Source organism: Sus scrofa, chromosome 16, assembly GCF_000003025.6.
Source record: "Sus scrofa isolate TJ Tabasco breed Duroc chromosome 16, Sscrofa11.1, whole genome shotgun sequence".
NCBI lineage: Eukaryota > Metazoa > Chordata > Mammalia > Artiodactyla > Suidae > Sus > Sus scrofa.
The window spans coordinates 36,932,971-36,952,528 of NC_010458.4; the positions used below are offsets into that span (position 1 = coordinate 36,932,971).

The 19,558-nt window shown below is 37.2% G+C and overlaps 1 long non-coding RNA gene across 1 annotated transcript in view; it reads left to right on the forward strand.

Moving 5' to 3' along the window:
• LOC102159433 overlaps positions 1-19,558 on the forward strand; it is a 233,654-nt gene that overhangs the window by 130,955 nt on the left and 83,141 nt on the right. Inside the window, exon 6 of the long non-coding RNA XR_002339577.1 lies at positions 17,104-17,382. This is a non-coding gene — a long non-coding RNA (uncharacterized LOC102159433). The remainder of the gene's footprint in view (positions 1-17,103; positions 17,383-19,558) is intronic.

The window sequence follows — 19,558 nt, forward strand, 5'->3', positions numbered from 1 at the left end:
CAATCTACTGCTCATTTCCATAATAGTATAATTTCAGGTGTTTTATGATTACCTCAACTTAATGTTATGAAAGAGAAATCAAGGGGAAATTCCTGTGAGATATTTTAACACAAACATATCTGTAAGCATATTTTTTGTCCTGCATCGTATTAACAGTTTTTGCATAAACGGGAGAGGCAGTTTTTATAGAATCCATAAATCATAATATACTTGATTAGGGTTGAAAAGGCTCAGGGTACTGGGTCTTTTGTTTCATAAAAAGATAAAGTACAGAGAGAAGATGTCCAGGTCAACCTTTCTTCCTCATCTCTCTAATCACAAGGGTATAGTTAATCTTTCTCACTTGATTTTTTATGTAGTAGATTTAATTATCCCCATGTGTTCATAGATTCTAGGATCTGTGTGGGAAATAGGTTCCATTCTCTGTAAGCTGGAAAAATGTCTCTGACTTTCTTTATCTTACTTTCTTCCTTCCTCTCCTCCCAAACACAGTGAAATCTATTCCATGTCCACCACCTATTTTAATTCAAACTTCTGCTAAAGCATGATATGATAAATGGCAAACAATCTTATCATGAGTGTCAGAAGAAGTCACAGTAGTTATCTAAACATGTGTTCAGAATGATTCTGAGCATCAGATGATCCAAGCAAGAAAGAAAGATGCTAATACAGATTAATGTTACCTATTTGGATGTTGGCGTAGGAGTGAGAATGGTTTTTATGAATTTCACTTGCCATTTCAAAGAAACCAAAAGCAACAGAATTGAGATTTAGAGATGAGATAGTACAGTAGGTATTCTTCAGATGGAAAGTAACTCTGATGTACCTGAAAATCTAGGAGTATTAAAAGCATGTGAAGGGAGCTGTCAAAGACAGTGGCCATATTGGCAAAGGCCCAGTTTACTTCGCTCCAGAGTTTGGACTCTGCCCAAACTACCAGGTATTTAGGGTGCATGCATGGCAAGATCGAAGTCATTTATTTCAACATTAAATGATCAGAGATGAGTAGGAGGGACTGCAGGGGACAAGAGGGAAATCATACAGAACAGTTAGTAGGCTACTTCCGAAGGCTGACTGAGAGGCCGTGAATACCTGGACTAGGCCTTTGATTGTAAACCTGGAAAAGGTGGAGTGATCTTAACGACACTCTGGAAGTAGCATCAGCACTTCGTGTCCAATAAGATGACTGGTGATGGAAAAAGTGGGTCATGATAACTCTAAAGTTCAAGCAGAAGTGTTATGTTGTTCTCAAGTATAATGGGAGGGGTTACAGGTAGAGATCAAGGGTAAAATCTAGTGAATTCTGCAGAAGTTTACTCCTTCCCAGTCAAGAGTTAATTATCTCAGAATTGTGGAATATTCATGTGAAAAATGACCTTAAGAGACACATGTTCAAAGTCATACCTGAAGGCTCCTCTATTTTTTCCCTATCTGTTATCTTTGGAAAATACATCTCTGTGCCTTTGTTTTCATTTCTAGGTAGCTTGCCAAATATTCTAAACTAATAACCTTCCATTTTTTTCCTGAGAAATAATTACCTAAATAGGGAATTAACCACTTTCTAATACTTAATCTGAAATGTCTAGCTATCTACAGTTGGATTACTGTAATCTCACAATTAGCATCCATTTAAATTATGGGCTATATTACATTCTAACCAAGGACACATTTTAAAATTACTGGGAACTGTACATGTTGCCAATGATTTATTAGAATGACTCCCTTTGTAACAGGAACACAAACCAGATACTTCTAAAAGCTACCAACTTTTGCAAAGAGTAGCAAGTGCAAAGAGTAACAAGGGAAGAGTCAAAGTGAATTTGGACAAATGAGAAAGACATTTTTTGAGACTAATACTGGGTTTCAACATATCATAAAGGTAGGGAGCCCCTGTTGTGGCTCAGCGGGTTACAAACCTGAATAGTATCCATGAGGATGCAGATTCCATCCCTAGCATTGCTTAGTGGTTTAAGGATCTGGCATTGCCATGAACTATGCTATGGGTCACAGACCTGGCTCAGATCCCACCTTACTGTGGCTGTGGTGTAGTCCAGCAGCTGTAGCTCTGATGTAAGCCTCAGCCTGGCAAGTTCTATATACCACAGATGCAGAGCTAAAAAAAAGCCAAAAACATTAGCATAAATGTAAAATCGTCTCAATTTTATATTTTCCAGGCATCCTAGCATTGAAAACTCATGAAGACTTTTTCTTGACTTGAGTCCTAAAATTTATAGCCACAAGATATCTAGGATCTCAATGTTTTGCTTTTAAGTTTCTCACTTGCTATATGTAGCATTACAAAGAAATTTACTTGTGGCATGCCTTAGCTCTAATAGAAAATATAGGTATATATATCTAATAACCGTTCAGCTTCATGTGTATTTTACTGAAAGGTTCTTGACCAAGCCTTTGTTTCACACAATTGGCGTGGGATAAGCTTGGATCAGTGTCATAGTAACCAAATCCAAGATTTTAAAATTTTAACCACAGAGAATATAAATTGTTCAAGGTGTGTGTAAAATACAAAACATTTATCTTAAATTTAAAACCTAACAAATTGTTCCTGATACCAACAATCTACTTTGTTTTCTGGCACATTCCATTAACCTTCTTTGCTCTGGTCCAAAGATTCTCCTGGTGAAGGTCTTGGCAGTAACAGGATTTCAAACTCACTAGAAAAAGGAATTGTTCTTTTTTTGTGTGTGTTGACCATTCTTATATTTTTAATGCAACTTTTAAAAAGAACTCTTCTTAGAGATTGGAGACTTTTCTTTTCTCCCAAGAGCCCTATTCCGAAGCTCAAGGAGGAAACCTGGAAGAGGACAATAAACCTGAATGGAGAATCCTATGGAGGACAGAGACCCATCAACAGGAATTTATCCTTTATAAATAGGTCAAGGCAAAACAAATATATTCTACTAAAAGTTATCAATACCTAGACCCTGACATGAATAAATTTGCCTAAATATATATATATTCTAAACAAAATAAGAGTTTGATTTGAAGATGAGAAAGAGGAGACCCAATAACAGCTAAAGTGTTGGTCTGAAGAGAAGAGGTGAGAGGGTTTACAGAAGTGTAATGGTGGAGCCTCTATATTTCTGGCTTCATGTCCCCCATGGAAGGGCTTTCACTAGAGTAACCCCCACACCTGGTTTTCTTCTCCAAATCCTTCCTTATTCCTTCTTAGGGGAGAAAGTGATTTATCTGATTTGTCATCACACGTTAGCATCACTGAACTTTACCACTTATGTGAAAATTAATCTGGTGAATAAAAGATCAGAGTGAAAAAACACATCTAATTAGATCAAACCTACAAGGTATCTGCTGTTGCCTGGGAAAGAAGCCAGGGTCAGTGCTGACATATTTCAACCCTGTTGCACAAATTCAGCAACAGAACACCCACAGTTCACACACTACTGTGATTGCCACATGTCCATCATGCTGGAAATCAGGAAATCTGAAGTGGTTGGGCCTGAGAAATTAACTAGAAAACTGGGAATTGCTAGAATTTCTCTTGTTTTCCTATGAAATTCCCATGTTTGTAGTTAAGTGCCCCAAAGGGAAGGTGAGTGTGTTCAGTTTGATGACTGTGATTGGCATTGCTGCTGATAGGGCAGGTGGTGATTGCTCAAAAGGCAATTCAATGCCAATAAGTTGAATGATGGGGCAGCTGGGTTGCTCAAAAATCTATACATTTTTATTGTTCTTACTTGTGTTTATGTGTATATATGAGTATATAAATATTCAGAACATATATCAACATATGCATACTCATATTTATAACACATATCCTTATTTTATATATACCATAAATGCAGTACATATGGAAAAACATATTATGGAAAACTTGAAACATGTGCAAAAGTAGAGACAACGGTAGAATGCATTCCCCACATACCCATAACCCAGCTCGACAATTATCTACTAATAGTCAATTTGTTTCTTTTACACCCCCACTCATTTCCCTTTCCACCTTTCTGATCATTTTGAAATAAATCCCAGACATGATACTATTTCATCTGTAATATTTCAGTGTTTTCTTCTAAAAGGCAAAAAAAGCCCTTCTTTTAAATATAATCAGAATACCATCATCACACAACCTTTTTTCTTAACCTTAAATTGTTTTTATTATCTTCCTCCCAGACCTAAATTCTGGTTTTCAATAACACTATGTAATTACTCAATTTGTTTACTTATTATATATGACACATCTAGCAGGCTTAATATTATGAACAACTAAGAGTTCCCATTGTGGTGCAGTGGAAATGAATCCAGCTGGTAACCATGAAGATGCACGTTTCATCCCTGGCCTCTCTCAGTGGGTTAAGGATTCAGTGTTGTCGTGAGCTGTGGTGTAGGTCACAGATGCAGCTCAGATCCCACATTGCTGTGGCTGTGTAGGCCAGCAGCTGCAGCTCCAATTTGACCCCTAGCCTGGGAACTTCCATATGCCATATGCATAGGTACAGCCCTAAAAAGAAAAAAAAAACATTACCGACAACAATATGACTGCTGAAAAATAGCTTTAGATTTTTTTTTCGCACTTCTCTTTGTGTTAAGGAAGGTAAGGAAGGTACTTTCAAAATACTGTGTTTTGTTTGGAATAGTTCCTATGTCACTTCCACCAACTGGAAAGACAGATTCACTTATTCATTTTGTGTTTGATGTTTAGGGTTTGCTTTTTAAATTTAAATTTTGTTTTGTAACTATGTAAAATATTTTAAGTGTTCTGAAATCAAATCCAAAAAATAACTGATATCCATGGAAGTTTAACTTCTAGTCTCTTTCCTATTATTTCCCCATACCACTTAGGTAACTCCTTTATTATTATTATTCTTTTGTGATTTAAATAAATATATAAGTATATTCTGGCATAGTTAAAGAAATCCGCACTTTTCTTCACTTTTCTATTTTTACTTAACAATATATTCTGAAGACTATTCCTTAGTACTATGTAACTATATTTATCATTCTTATGATAGGTGCAAAGATTTCCATTGTGTTCTTGTACCATAGTTTATTCAATCTATCCATTATTATTATGAGCTGAATTGTGTTCTTACCAAAAAATGGTATGTTCAAGTCCTAACCTCTGGTACCTGTGAGTGTAACCTTAGAAATAGGGTCTTTGCAGATGTAACTGAGTTAAGATGAGGTCATAGTCATGCATTATTTGGACTCTAATCCAATATGACTGGTGTTCTTACTAGAAGAGGAGAGAGTATATGCAGGAAGAAGATGGCTGTGTGACAAAGGAGGCAGGGATTGGACTGATGTATCTCTAAACCAAGGAATACTGAGGATTGCTATCTAGGACCGGAAGCTGGAAGAGACAAGAAAGGATTCTTCCCTATAGGTTTCAGAGGGAGTATGGCCCTGCCAGCACCTTGATTTCATATTTCTAGCCTTCAGAACTGTGACACAGTAAGTTTCTATTGTTTCAGCCATGTACTTTGTGGGACTTGGTTGTGGCAACCCTAGGAAACCAGAATACCCACTGATGGTCATTTTGGTGGTTTCTAGTCTTTTGCTACTGTGCACAAGCTTGCTATGAAAGCTTTGTAAACATGCCTTTTTTTTTTTTTTTTTTTTTTTTTTTTTTTTTTTTTTTTTTTTTTTTTTTGCCTTAGTATGTTAGAAGGAATCTTAGAAATGAGGTTGCCGGCCAAAGAGTAAAAGCATATATAGTTTTGGAAGACATAGGGGTTTTATCATTTGGCATTGTAACCAACAATTTTCAAAGGTGCCTATTTCCCCACACTTAAAATTTTGCAAGTCCGGTGGGTGAAAATGGTTTCTCAATGCATTTTAATTTGATTCTCTCTTATTGGTAAGATTAACCATATTCTTACATGGTTAACAGCCATTTGTATTTTTTTTGTTGTAGTTCATTTATCTGGCCCATGTTTCTATGGAGATATTGCCTTTCCTATATCTAGAAGTCATTTCTATATTAGTGATGTTATTCACTTGTGTTTTATTCCAAATGTTTTTCTTAGTTTATTTTGTCTTTTTATTTGCTTATAGGGGGTTGGTTATTATCATCTTTAAAACATATTTTTAGCTCTTTATTTCTTAAATTGAACAGTTTTGATTATAATCAGTCCATGGAGAATAGAGATATTATTATTAAGGCTAAAGCTAACATAGGACAGTTAATTTTTAGGCAGTTTAATTTTTTAACCTTATTGTATGTTATTGGTCCCATGATTTAAAGTTGATTTGGGGAAGCCTGACACAATTTTAACTTGGATGGCTGATAGCACTCTTGTTAGGTAAGTGAAGGGATCTTTGCTTGAATTAAAACTTTCTCATCAGATGGATGGGTGTGTGTGTGTGTGTGTGTGTGTGTGTGTGTGTGCATGTGTGTGTGTGTAGAAAGTATCACATTACTTATTAGTAAGGAATGAATCAGCAGTTAAACATTTTAAACATGGTTTTAATTTTAAAAATCATTAATTTGACATTTAAACATACCATATATACACTTTAACAATTCAGCTTTTTTCAAACACTAAAAATTTATGAAGTCTGGAACACACAAGTATATACTTCATTTCCAATCTATTTTATCCAGACCCTGCAAGTAATTATCTCTATAACCTTGTGCCAATGTGCTTCAGTTCCTGTCTCTGAAAGATTAGGTGGCTGGAATAAAATCTAAAGTCCATTCAAAATCCAACAGGTATTAATCTGCTTCTGTGATAAAGACTGGACGTGTTTCTTAGAAAACCCTTGAACCAATTCTATCTCATTATTAATACTCCTAATTTACAAAAATCCATTTCAGCACCTCTTACTTGATAGGTACAGAAACTGAATTTCGTGTGGTCCCACTGCCTCTCCTGCACAGCAGATGGAATGGCCTGAGTGGAGTGAACATTTAGAGTAGAGAGGTGTTTCTGCGTGTAGGTGAAGGGTAAGGACACAAGGCGAACTCATTTCAGGGGCCTTGACATCTGTGTGTGTGTGTATCTGGCAGAAGTTTTTCAGGATGAGCTATGAAGTGCTTCTTTCCTCCCCAGGTGATAAGGAAGACAGGGAAGAGTGGGAGAGCAAAATCTCCAGATGCTTCCTGCACTTACATTCTTTATGGTAACTTCCTCTGCCCAGTTTACAGGCGAAACTTCAGTTAATGCTGACCACCCTGGGTAAAAGGCCCCTGAGGTATACTTCCTCATGCCCTACTCTTTTCCTTCATACAAATGATATTTTTAAATCATGCATTTTAGGTTTGTTTATAAGTTTAATGTTTACCTTTGTGACTAGAGACTAGATTGCAAGCTCCCTAAAAGAGGGATCAGATTTAATTTAAATAAGGGAATATTTGATAAATTTTTATTTTAAATGTATTATTGTGTTTTTATTTGAATCTACTATTTAATTTTATATTTGTAGTAAATTTAATACATAATTTAATTGCATTTGATCCTCATTATTTGTGGATTCGTATATTTGCACATTCTCCCATGTGCTGTGGTTTATTTATAAGCCCCAAATCAACACTCTCAGTGCTTCAGTTGGTCATTCATGGAGGTGACCATTGCAGAATGGTGAAAGAGTTGGCACTTGGTGTACACATTCCCACCTGAGGTCCAACAGAATGACGTCTTTTTGTATCAGCTTTCATACTGTAAAGAAGTATACTTTTTAGGATGTATTGAGGGTTGAGCTTCTCAAATTTTTTAATCCATTTTTAATTTTTGTTTTTTAAATTTGTTTTTATTACTTTTTATTTTTTATTATAGAAGATTTACAATGTTATATCAATTTCTGCTACACAGCAAAGTCACCCTGTTACACATACATATATGTTATTTTTATCATATTATCTTCCACCATGTTCCATCAAAAGTGATTGTATATATTTCCCTATGCTATATAGCAGGACCTCATTGCTTATTCATTCCTAATGCAGTAGTTTGCATCTACCAACCCCAAACTCCCAGTCCATCCCACACCTTCCCCTTCCTGTTTGGAACCATGAGTCTGTTCTCCATGTCTATGAGTTTGTTTCTTTTCTGTAGACAGGTTCATTCAAGCCATATATTAGATTCCAGATATAAGTGATATTATATGGTATTTGTCTTTCTCTTTGTGACTTTCTTCACTTAGTTTGAGAATCTCTAGTTCTATACATGTTGCTACAAATGGCATTATTTTGTTCCTTTTATGGCTGAGTAGTTTCTATTGTGTATATATACCACATCTTCTTATCCATTCATTTGTCAATAAACATTTAGGTTGTTTCTATGTCTTGGCTACTGTGAATATTGCTTCAATGAACAGAAGATAATATACATTCTTTTCACGTGCACATGGACCATTCTCAAGGATTGACCACATACTAGGGCATAAGACTAACCTCAACAAATTCTAGAGTATTGAAATTATTTCAAGCATTTTCTCTGACCACAATGGCATGAAACTAGAAATGAAAATGAAATGAGAAAAAACTGACTACATGGAAACTAAATATAATGCTACTAAAAACCAGTGGGTCAACAAAAAAATCAAAAGGGAAATTTAAAAATACCTGGAGACAGGTATTTTATATATATATATATATTCTTTTTCAGATTCTTTCCCTTATAGGCTATTATAAGACATGAATATAGTTCCCTGTGCTGTACAGTAGTTCTTTGTTGTTTATCTATTTTATGCATAGTAGTGTGAATATGTTAATCCCAAATTCCTAATTTATCTCTTCCCTTCAAGTTTTTGTTTTTGTTTTTTCTTTTTTGTTGTTGTTGATAATTTTGCTGTTTAAAATGGTCCCTAGGTGTGGGGCTGAGGTGCTGTTCAGGGTTCCTAAGTGAAAGAAGGCTGTGGTGTGACTGACAGTAAAGATACATGTGTTAGATAAGTCATGCAAGTATGTGTATTGTGCTTTTGGCTGAGTTCAGTGGTAATGAATCAACAGTATATATTGAGTAAGGTGTCTTTAAACAGAAACAAACATAAAATAAGGTTATTCATTGATTGGTGAATGCAAATGTAAGCAGAGGCTTGTGGGAAACCTAATTCTACATTTCGTTCATGCGGCAATGATTCAGTATTTACTAATTCAATGTTTGTAGAAATTCTATAGAACATAACTCCAGTGAATAATGGGACTCAATTGTATTTAAATTTGTTTCTTTTTAAACATGAATATCTAACTAATGAATGTCAGAGTTCCCGTCGTGACACAGTGGTTAATGAATCCAACTAGGAACCATGAGGTTGCAGGTTCAATCCCTGGCCTTGCTCAGTGGGTTAAGGATCTGGCATTGCCATGAGCTGTGGTGTAGGCCATAGATATGGCTTTGATCCCGAGTTGCTGTGGCTGTGGCACAGGCCCACAGCTACAGTTCCAATTAGACCCCTAGCCTGGGAACCTCCATATGCCGTGAGTGTGGCCTTAGAAAAAGACAAAGTAAATAAATAAATAAATAAATAAAAAGACATAAACTAATGAATATCCATTCTTAGCATATATAGTTGACCCTTGAACAACATGAGTTTGAACTGCATGGATCAATTTCTATGTAGATATTTTGCAATAGTAAATACTACAATACTACATGATATGCATTTGGTTGAATCCATGGATGTGGAGGATCCAGAGGGTCAGTTGTATATAAGCAGATTTTTTACTGCAGGGAGGGTCAATACCACTAACCCCCACTAACTCCCAAATTTAAGGGTGAACCATAGTTGGTAAATAATAAATTATTTTCCAATGAATGATTGAATCATTGATGATAATTGTGTCAGAATCATGATCTTGATAAAAGGACTTTTCCAGGTAAGTTAGTGATTATGGTTAATAGGCACTAATTGGTGGGATGGATTGTGCCACATGGAAAGAACACATGTTATAGCTTATCTCTGCCATTTACTACCTAGGATGCCTCCAGTAGATTACTTAATCTTCATGCCTCTGTTTCCTCATCCATAAAATAATTATTATGAGGTCTTACTTTGCAAGAAGACAACATGGTTCTAGCCCAAAGCTTTTTGTAGGAAAAATTAATATGATATTAATATGAATTATTGTTATGAAAGCACTGCTGAGACTAGTTATTATTATTGACATCATGATAACAGGTCTGGATGTAGGGGCTGCAGTCCAGCCTGGGGTCAGAGACTCATTGTGAAATGCTGACTCACTTCTCTCACCCATCAATGTCTGTCTCAGAGTTCTACTTTTATACAATGCTGTTAGTCCCTTGATGACTTCCAAGGTCTTTTCTGGCAATAACCTTCTAAGGACTTTTATTATAATAGGCTTGAGCTCTGAAGGGGTTACAAGGAAGTTGTGACTGGATTGTAGATTAATCTTATATCCAGGACAAGGGTGATGCAGCAATAATGGTCCTGGCCGTTGGAATGATGATTTTGCTCAAGCTCTTGTAAACTGATTGTCTCCATGGGAAACCCTCTGTTAAACTTCTGTTACCATGGCATTCTTTCCTCCAGGAGTTAATGGTTAATAGCACTGAAATTTGAGGTCTTCTCTGGAAGTGTAAAATGATGCTCCTGAGAATTAAGGGATATTCAGGAGCTCATAGGACTGGTTTCCAAAAGGATGACAAAATGAGGGTGTTAAAAATAAAATAAAGATAGATTGAAGCACTCGATTTATTTATTTGTATAAAGAGAACTCCATAGATATATGTTAACATATTCATATGTAGCCATGAACTGTCTAGATTTTATAAGGCTTAATTCTAAAGGGAGACAAACTAGTTATGGCATATAGATCAGCTCACATGACTCCTGAACTTACCTTTCTTAAGCAGTGAAACAGAGGTGACAAGACCCTGCCTTACCTAACTCATAGTGTTGATCAACAAAAAGACATCTTATAAGTACTCTTGACTATAATCTAGTGGAAACTTGGTAAGTCTTACATAAAGACAATGGAAAAGGACTCTATCACATACATATCAAATGCCAACAAAAGACTCTTCAAGTTTCATTTTGATTCATTGTTTAAGAAATTGACCAAGACAACAGAAATAAAAGCAAAAATAAACCAAAATTGGGACCTAATCGAACTGACAAGCTTTTGCACAGCAAAGGAAACCATAAAAAAACAAAAAGACAACCTATGGAATGGGAGAAAATAGTTTCAAATGATGCAACTGACAAGGGCTTAATCTCTAAAAAATATGAAAAACTTATACAACTCAACAGCAAAAGAGACAACAACTCAATTGAAAATTGGGCAAAAGACCTGAATAGACATTTCTCCAAAGAAGATATACAGATGGCCAACAAGCATGTGAAAAAATTCTCAACATCACTGATTACTAGAGAAATGCAAATCAAAACTACTATGTGGTACCACCTCACACCTGTCAGAATGGCCATCATTAATAAGTCCACAAATAACAAATGCTAGAGGGGGTGCAGAGAAAAGGAAACCCTCCTACACTGCTGGTGGGAATGTAAATTGGTACAACCACTATGGAAAACTGTACGGAGGTATCTTAGAAAACTAAATATAGAACTACCATATGACCCAGCAATCCCACTCTTGGGCATATATCTGGACAAAACTTTCCTTGAAAAAGACACATGCACCTCTATGTTCATTGCAGCACTATCCACAATAGCCGAGACATGGAAACAATCTAAATGTCCATCAACAAATGAATGGATTGAGAAAATGTGTTATATATACACAGTGGAATACTACTCAGCCATAAAAGAGAGGAAATGCCATTTTCAGCAACATGGATGGAACTAGAGATTCATACTAAGTGAAGTTAGAAAGAGAAAGACAAATACCATATGATATCACTTATATCTGGAATCTAAGACATGGCACAAATGAACCTTTCCACAGAAAAGAAAATCATGGACATGGAGAACAGACTTGTGGTTGCCAATGGGGAGAGGGATGGAATGGAATGGACTGGGAACTTGGGGTTAATAGATGCAAACTATTGCCTTTGGAATGGATAAACAATGATCCTGCTGTATAGCACTGGGAACAATATGTAGTCATTTATGATGGAGTATGATAAAAAGAATGTATATATGTATGTGTGATTGGGTCAACTTGCTGTACAGTAGAAAACTGACAGAACACTGTAAATCAGCTATGATGGAAAAAATAAAAATTATTTAAAATAAATAAATAAATAAAATACATAAAGAGTAAAAAAAACAAAAAGAAGAAGAAATTGACCAAGAAAACTTAAGAAGAAGCAACATTTTTAAAAAACTTAATGTATTGTTTGATGGGAGTAAAACCATTCTTCTTGGTTCTATTAAACCATCCAATTCTTTTCAGTGACCCAGAAACAATGACTGTAACAAAGAAAATCTGACGTGTATGGACTCTAGTATTGAGTATTCCCAAACTAACAAAGTAAATTATCCAGATACATGTTGAGTAACAAAATAAACTGTTATCTATGTTTACCTATGATCTGAAATAGAGTTTTAGTCCTGAATAATAAATTCACACTTTCAAAGCCAAGTGCTACAGGGATTTATGTCTAAATTTGACATCCGCCTCATTAGGGATGAAACTGGCCAGCCAAGATTCTGGGTAGCTATGGGCATATTCATATTAATTAGGATTATTTTGGAAAATCTCTTTAGCAGGGGTAAACACTTGGTATCATTACAGAACTATTCAGCCATAGAGATAAATAAGTTCCTTTCTTAGGAGAAATATTGTTTGGTTGCTGAAATGTTCTGGTGTACGCTATTCCTTTCTTTGGATTCAAGACTATTCTTTCCACTTGCATAACTGTCATAGGGAGAAACAAAGCTCTTTCAAACCTCCGCATGGCTTATTTCTGAAGTCATTTTCCAGTAGCAGTGTGATGACTCATCCGTATACAATGACCTTGTAAAATCATCCAAAGGGAGCTGTAGAACTTTTATTTAAATTGGTGAAAACATGGAGAGGTCCCTGTATAACTCAAGGATACCTTGGTTTTTTGAATGCTGCCAAAACTAACTTTACTTTCAGGGTTGTTGTTGTTTTTTGTTTTATTTATTTATTTATTTTCAATAGTGACACTGATTAAAATTAAAAACAATAGGATAAACAAAAAATATCTTTATATATCCTTTAAAGGAAAGCGATCATATTCTGTAACCAACTAGAATTCCAAAATTGTCTGAGACATATTTCTACATTTAATTTTTAGTTTTTTATATATCAGTATTTTAGTGATGAAAAATCGTAACATAGAGGATACTTGGGGGATCTTGTTACATCAAGCCTTTTATTTTAAAATCTGATTCTGCCACTAACTATGCGATTTTGATAAGTTAATCCAGTGTCATCATTTCTAAGGTTCTTTCCAGCCCTAAATTTATGATTTTTCAATGAAAATATTATCCATAAATATGGTCAATTTCAGTTAGCAGTGAGGTTGGGGAAGAGAAGAAAGTATTTCTGGTAAACTGTAAGTAAATTTAAAAGCTTAAAGAATCCTATTTCCTATGTATGCAGATTAATTATGAGATTTTATTAGAGAAGCTAGTTAAAAAAAATTCAATATTTTAGTGAACCTATGTAATGATCTGTTGGATTCTGTTTTATGACATATAGCAAAAGTGGGCATCTGTTGTGGATAAATAAATACTTTATCCAGGAAATACAGATGATCTTGGACAATGTGGCCAGTGATACAAAATAGCTGGGTTGATGTGTTTCTTGTAGTTATCTTAGCAGAGGGTATAGAATTTTGCCTAAAGTTTCAGTTTTAATATCAGTCCTGAATATAGACACAGTGAAGTAAATGCATGCAAACACAGCCTTGGAATATAACTACATGGCATTATAAATTATAGAAGGATTAATTTCCTGCATAAAGTTGAGAATGGTAGTGTTAAGTAATTCTCTATGGGATCCATTCTCTGGGAATCTCTAGAGTCCCATCATTCCATTTGCTCTTAAAACTTAGCTGTTGGCTCAGTGGAGCATCTGGATGTTTTCACCATTGTCTTGTGTCCTGACAGTTGTGGCCATCTCAGATTCACCTGGGGCTCTGGAACCCAAACCCAACCCTAGCAGTCTCCAGACTGGGGCCATTTTTGCACTTTGAGATGCACATAAACTCCAACAGCAAGTGAGGGTCTTGACTTCCCCATCAGAGGAGCCAGATCAGTTAGAGACTGGGTATCAGAGAGTTCTACCAGATAAATCTACTCCTTTCCTCTCCCTGTTGAACTCTTGGAAGATACAAGTGCTTCTAGTTGTCACGACACTCTTACTATCCAAATTCCATGAAGTTCTTGGGACAGGAATAGTACCTAGCCTATTTTCACATTCCTCATCTTTAGCACTGTGCTTTGCACAGACAAGATACCCAAGAAATGTTTGCTTGCTAAATGAACACAGAACATAATCTTGTTCTACTTTCACATTTAGATTCTGATACGTGTCCAGATTGAAACTACTGCAGGTAAAGTAATGGCTTATTGCTAATGATCCTCATGGTATCTCAACCTGGTGACATGTAATTCAACAGAAAACAATATAAAGGAAAGCAAGTTAGGCTGACAAAGCCAACCTCAGGTATCCAAATCTTCCTGACTCTCACTAGTATTGTGACAGACTTAATCTTTAAGGGAATTCAAGAGACATTTAAAATGACTTTTGAGGAATTCCCATTGTGGCGCAGCAGAAACGAATCCAACTAGGAACCATGAGGTTGTGGGTTCAATCCCTGACCTCTCCTAGTGGGTTAAGGATCCAGCGTTGTTGCCGTGAGCTGTGGTGTAGGTCACAGGCATGGCCTGGATCTGGCATTGCTGTGACTGTGGCATAGGCCAGCAGCTACAGCTCCGATTGGACAATTAGCCTGGGAACCTCCATATGCCACAGGCACAGCCCTAAAAAGACAAAAAGACTAAAAAATAAAAAATAAATAAAATAAAATAAAATGGCTTTTGAAAGACTTTGTTTTTCTCCCTTTTCCACTTACTTACTTCTCATTCCTTGGTAAAGGAAACCCTTGTCCCTATCACATCCCATGTCTCCATTCCCTGAAATCCCTTTCACTTTTTAGTCTGAAGGGAATTCCTGTCCCTCTATACATGTGCCAGTGTTCGAGTGATGGTTCCCCTCTACTCAAGCCAGCCAGCCCCTTCGAAATGTACAACCACTGCTGCTCCTGGTTATCATCACATGTAAGGTTTTAATGCTCCTCCCTTTGTTCCCCTGATACTGCTGCCACTGCCTGGGGACCTGCAGGAAGATGGCTTCCTCAGCTCCTGGCCTCTGTGGCAGAACCTCTTCACCTGCAAGTCATTTCTCTCCTCCACCCAGCAATGCATTCCTGGGCCCTCATCCCAAACCTTGTGATTACCAGTAACTATGCCTCCTCCAAAGTCTAGATTTCAAGTTGCCCCCTTCCCCAATAACTTATTTCTTGTCTTCCCACCTAACTTATTCTGGCTTGCCAACTGAAGCCTTTCCTCAAGCCATCAGGCCCTCAGCCTGTGTGCTCACCATTGATTACTCTCATGAAGTCACCACCTTCCTTCTCACAATCTCTCACATGCCTTTAGCTACTCTCTATTGTGTTTCCCTATAAACTTTCAACCCTGTTCAAGTCTTCAGCTGCTTCCTCCTTGTAACTTTGTAGATGAACATGGCTAGAAAAAAAAATCACACTAACATAACAACCAACTTATCACATATCCCAGGGGAGCCCCAACATTGCCAGGCAGCCCTCCTCTACTGCCCTAATCCTCTTCTACTGCACTGTTCCCAGTGCCCCTCACTCCCACCCCCTAAATCTTAAAAAAGATTATTATACCTCTTCTCAAAATTCCCAAGCCACTTCCCCTCACACTTTTTTGTTAAGGCAAACCCACCCACAATAGCAGTAAAGAAAACATAAATTCAAAGATAAAATTATTCATAATTTCAGGACTGGAACAGCAGAGCATTGTGCCAAGGATATGACAGCCATCGTCGCCGGCCCATTAGCCACCTGATCTGCTGTCACACCAGGTGGAGCCTCAGGAAGCCTAGCTCCACCGCAGGGGTCGGCCATGCATGTACCATCTGTTCATTTGTCCTGCATGTTGGGACATAGTGCAGTTTCCTTGAGCTCAGTTAAATGTCTTTACAGATAATATTATCCAGTTGTAACAAAATGAATCATCACAGACAACTGGCAAATTAAGATAATACCGATAATGCATGCCTGTGAAGGGGAAGGGGCAGAAACGGCAGATCCAATACCAAAAACATTTATCAAAGGATGAGATTTCATAAGCAGATAATGAAAAAAATTTAAATAATAAGAGGACTGTTTTAAATATAGACTATCTACAATTAAATTATGTTGTTAACCATGAACTTTAACCTAAGTGTTATTTTACCCAAATTAGATAGTGATAGTATAATATCTATATATCTATATTGCAATTGTACATTCAATTTTTTAATTAATAGGGATATGTGATCTATTTATTGCATAAATAACTATAACAAGATAGAATTATAGATGAGACAAAGCATACCCTAGAGAACTAGAATTCTTACATGTCAACAAATTTAATCAACAACCGCCATAATATAACATTGTACTTAACACATATAAAGGACCAAGAAGTACTGTGGACACATGTATGAAGCAACTATTCATTTGCTAAGAAATTCCTTCTGAAACAGCTTTACCATGTAGTGAACTCGTTTACACTTGAATACTTTTATTAATGGGAAACTTACCACCTTTGAAGACAGCCTCATTATTAAAGCACACTCATACCAGTGCGCGCGCGCACACACACACACACACACACACACACACACAGGAAGGGAGGGAAAAGAATACTCTGCATGGGCAGACAGTGTATAATATGTGCACCCTATTTTTCCCCCAAAGATATTGAAATGTTTGTTCAAATAAAGTCCTTCCTCTATAATCTTATTTAGTGGAAGCATCATGCTTTAAAGAATGAAAACAGAGGCAAGAAGGTAGAAAACATAAACAGAAGATAAGGATAGTATTTCATTCTACCAAGACAGACAGGCCCTGAACAGTGTATGTGTGTTTTATGAGTTTTTAAATTTTAATGTATGGAGGTCTATGTCTCTATGTGCTAATCTATTCTTGGTCCCCACAGACCTGCTCTCCAATGATCCTGAGATATCTTGCATGGTACACATGCTCCTGCTGCATCATTTCCAAAGTTCCTGCCATAGGACTGGGAAAGATCTTCTGGACCCTTCCTAGCAGAGCAGTAGTTGAGCCGCAGGGGAGCCCAAGAGCAGCCTGCAAGCATGTTTCGAAGGGGTGGTCAACACGCAGAGAGCCCCAGGAACCCACTTGAGAGTCAGCTCAGGGCCCAGTGGACATGGTGAGGATAACTCCAACCTGGTGGAGTGGAGAGAGAGCTCCTTCTGTGAGTATTGCTCTGAAGTTCAGAATGTCAAGCTTAGCAAAAGCAGGTCTTTTCAAAAACCAACCCTCATTCTTTGCAGCCACAAAGTATTGTTTGAAAACCCATTTTTTTAAAGCTGAGATTTATTCTAATTATAAAATAATCCCTATTCTTGAGATGCTTTTCTCTCAGAATGTCTGTGTCATAGGTAGGGACAGTCTAATTAGGTTTCTCTGAAGCCCTGGCCTGGGGCATGGCTACATCACACAGGTGAGGAAACTTGACTGAATGGGGCTCGTGACTCCAATTGAGGAAGAGGACATTTGTGTTAGCAGACTTGCTGTTCACACCTCAGTCCTCCGGAATCCTGGGCAGCAGTGGAGCTGCTAGTACAATGAATGTCTGTGGGTCCCATGTCCCACCTTGGAGCGTGCTGTTTAATTTTCACCTACATAGGCGCCGTTGGTTTGTATTTCTAAAGCTGTAGTTTCTCTTCAGGCTTAAAAATGTATACTGCGAGGGCGTTCCTCTCATGGCTCAGTGGAAGTGAATCTAACTAGATACCATGAAGTTGTGGGTTCGATCCCTGGCTTCACTCAGTGGGTTAGGGATCCGGCGTTGCTGTGAGCTGTGGTGTAGGTTGCAGAGGCGGCTCAGATCTGGCATTGCTGTGGCTCTGGCATAGGCTGGCGGCAACAGCTCCGATTAGACCCCTAGCCTGGGAACCTCCATATGCCATGTGTGCAACCCTCAAAAGACAAAAGACAAAAAAAAAAATGTATCCTGTGAAATGAACTGAGGCCGTTTTTCTTTTCGGAATGTGTAGCTATTTTTTAATATCATGAAGGTGTTGCTTTAATAATCATGTTTACTTTTGTTTCTTGTTTTCCCCTTATGACAACAGGCAGAGGATTAAATTCAGTTATCTTAGGGATACAAATCAAATAGGCAATTATCAAAAAATTTTTCCGTGTTTCTCTATCTTTTCTGGAAGGAGGAATTATTTTCCTGCATTGCACACATTTCCTCCCCATGCTTTGTAAAGAGGTTAACATACACGTCCTTGTTGCGTCATCTTTTTTTTTGGCAAGAGGGTGGGAATAATTCCAGAAAACAAATCCATGGGTGATGCAAAGTCTTCGATTTCCTAACTCGAGGTCGTGCAGAACTTCTACTGTGGCCCCACCCAAGGAAGTGATGTTCTTCCTCATAATAAATACACTTTGTTCTTCATCCCCCTCCCCCAGTGAGAACTGAAATAGCTGGGATTCACTTAAAGGCAACTAAGAAGTTTTCACAAGGCACCTGGTAACCCTGTCCTTCCTCTGAGAAATGTTTTTTTTTCAAATATAGTGATGGCTGAATATAGGAAAAGTAGAATCCACTTCCAGAGAGTAGTTAACTTCATCATAAGATCTCTCTTGGCTACTGTACAAACTGGCGTACATCAAATAAACCAAGTCGCCAATCAGAGAATGAAAATTGCATTTCCAAGCGAATAATGTATCTGCAGCTGAAGAAATGGTTGAGTTGCTTGAATGGTATTTCATATCTCAAAATAACACGAGGGAATGTGTGAGACTCAACCCTCCTCCAAATCTCTGTAGATTGACAGCAAATTTTCCTGTGATGTAACTAAGAACCTTGAGCCTTGTTTGACTGCATTGTTGCGGGATGGACATGGGGAATGTGGCTCAGGCAGACAGAGAATCACAATATTTTAAAACTGCTTTATAGCCCAAATCCTAAGGACACTCAGCTGTGGCAAATGCTCTCTGGAAGGGGACAGAGACTTTGAAGCAATTCCTGAGTTTACACCTCAGCTTTCTCATTTATTAGCACAGTGACCTTAGGCCAGTTGACTTTCTTCTGTTTCTTCATCTATAAAATAGGTGCCCGAAAGCTTACCTTAGAGAATTTCAACAATTGCATTTTTCTTATGATACCCATAACATGTCTCCTCTACATTCTTATTTAGTGGAAACTGTGTGTTTAAAGCCACAAGAAAAGAGGCAAGACAGCAAAAAGCACAAGCTGTGGGGAAGGGTAGAGTTGCATTTCACCAAAATAAATCCCTATTCAGGATGTGACCCATTCAGGATGTTTAGTAAAGAGTTGGCTTCTATACAGATAATTTGGCAAGTTAATCTAACCAACCAAACAAAATTGCAATGTAATTATTCATTGTGGTTTAATC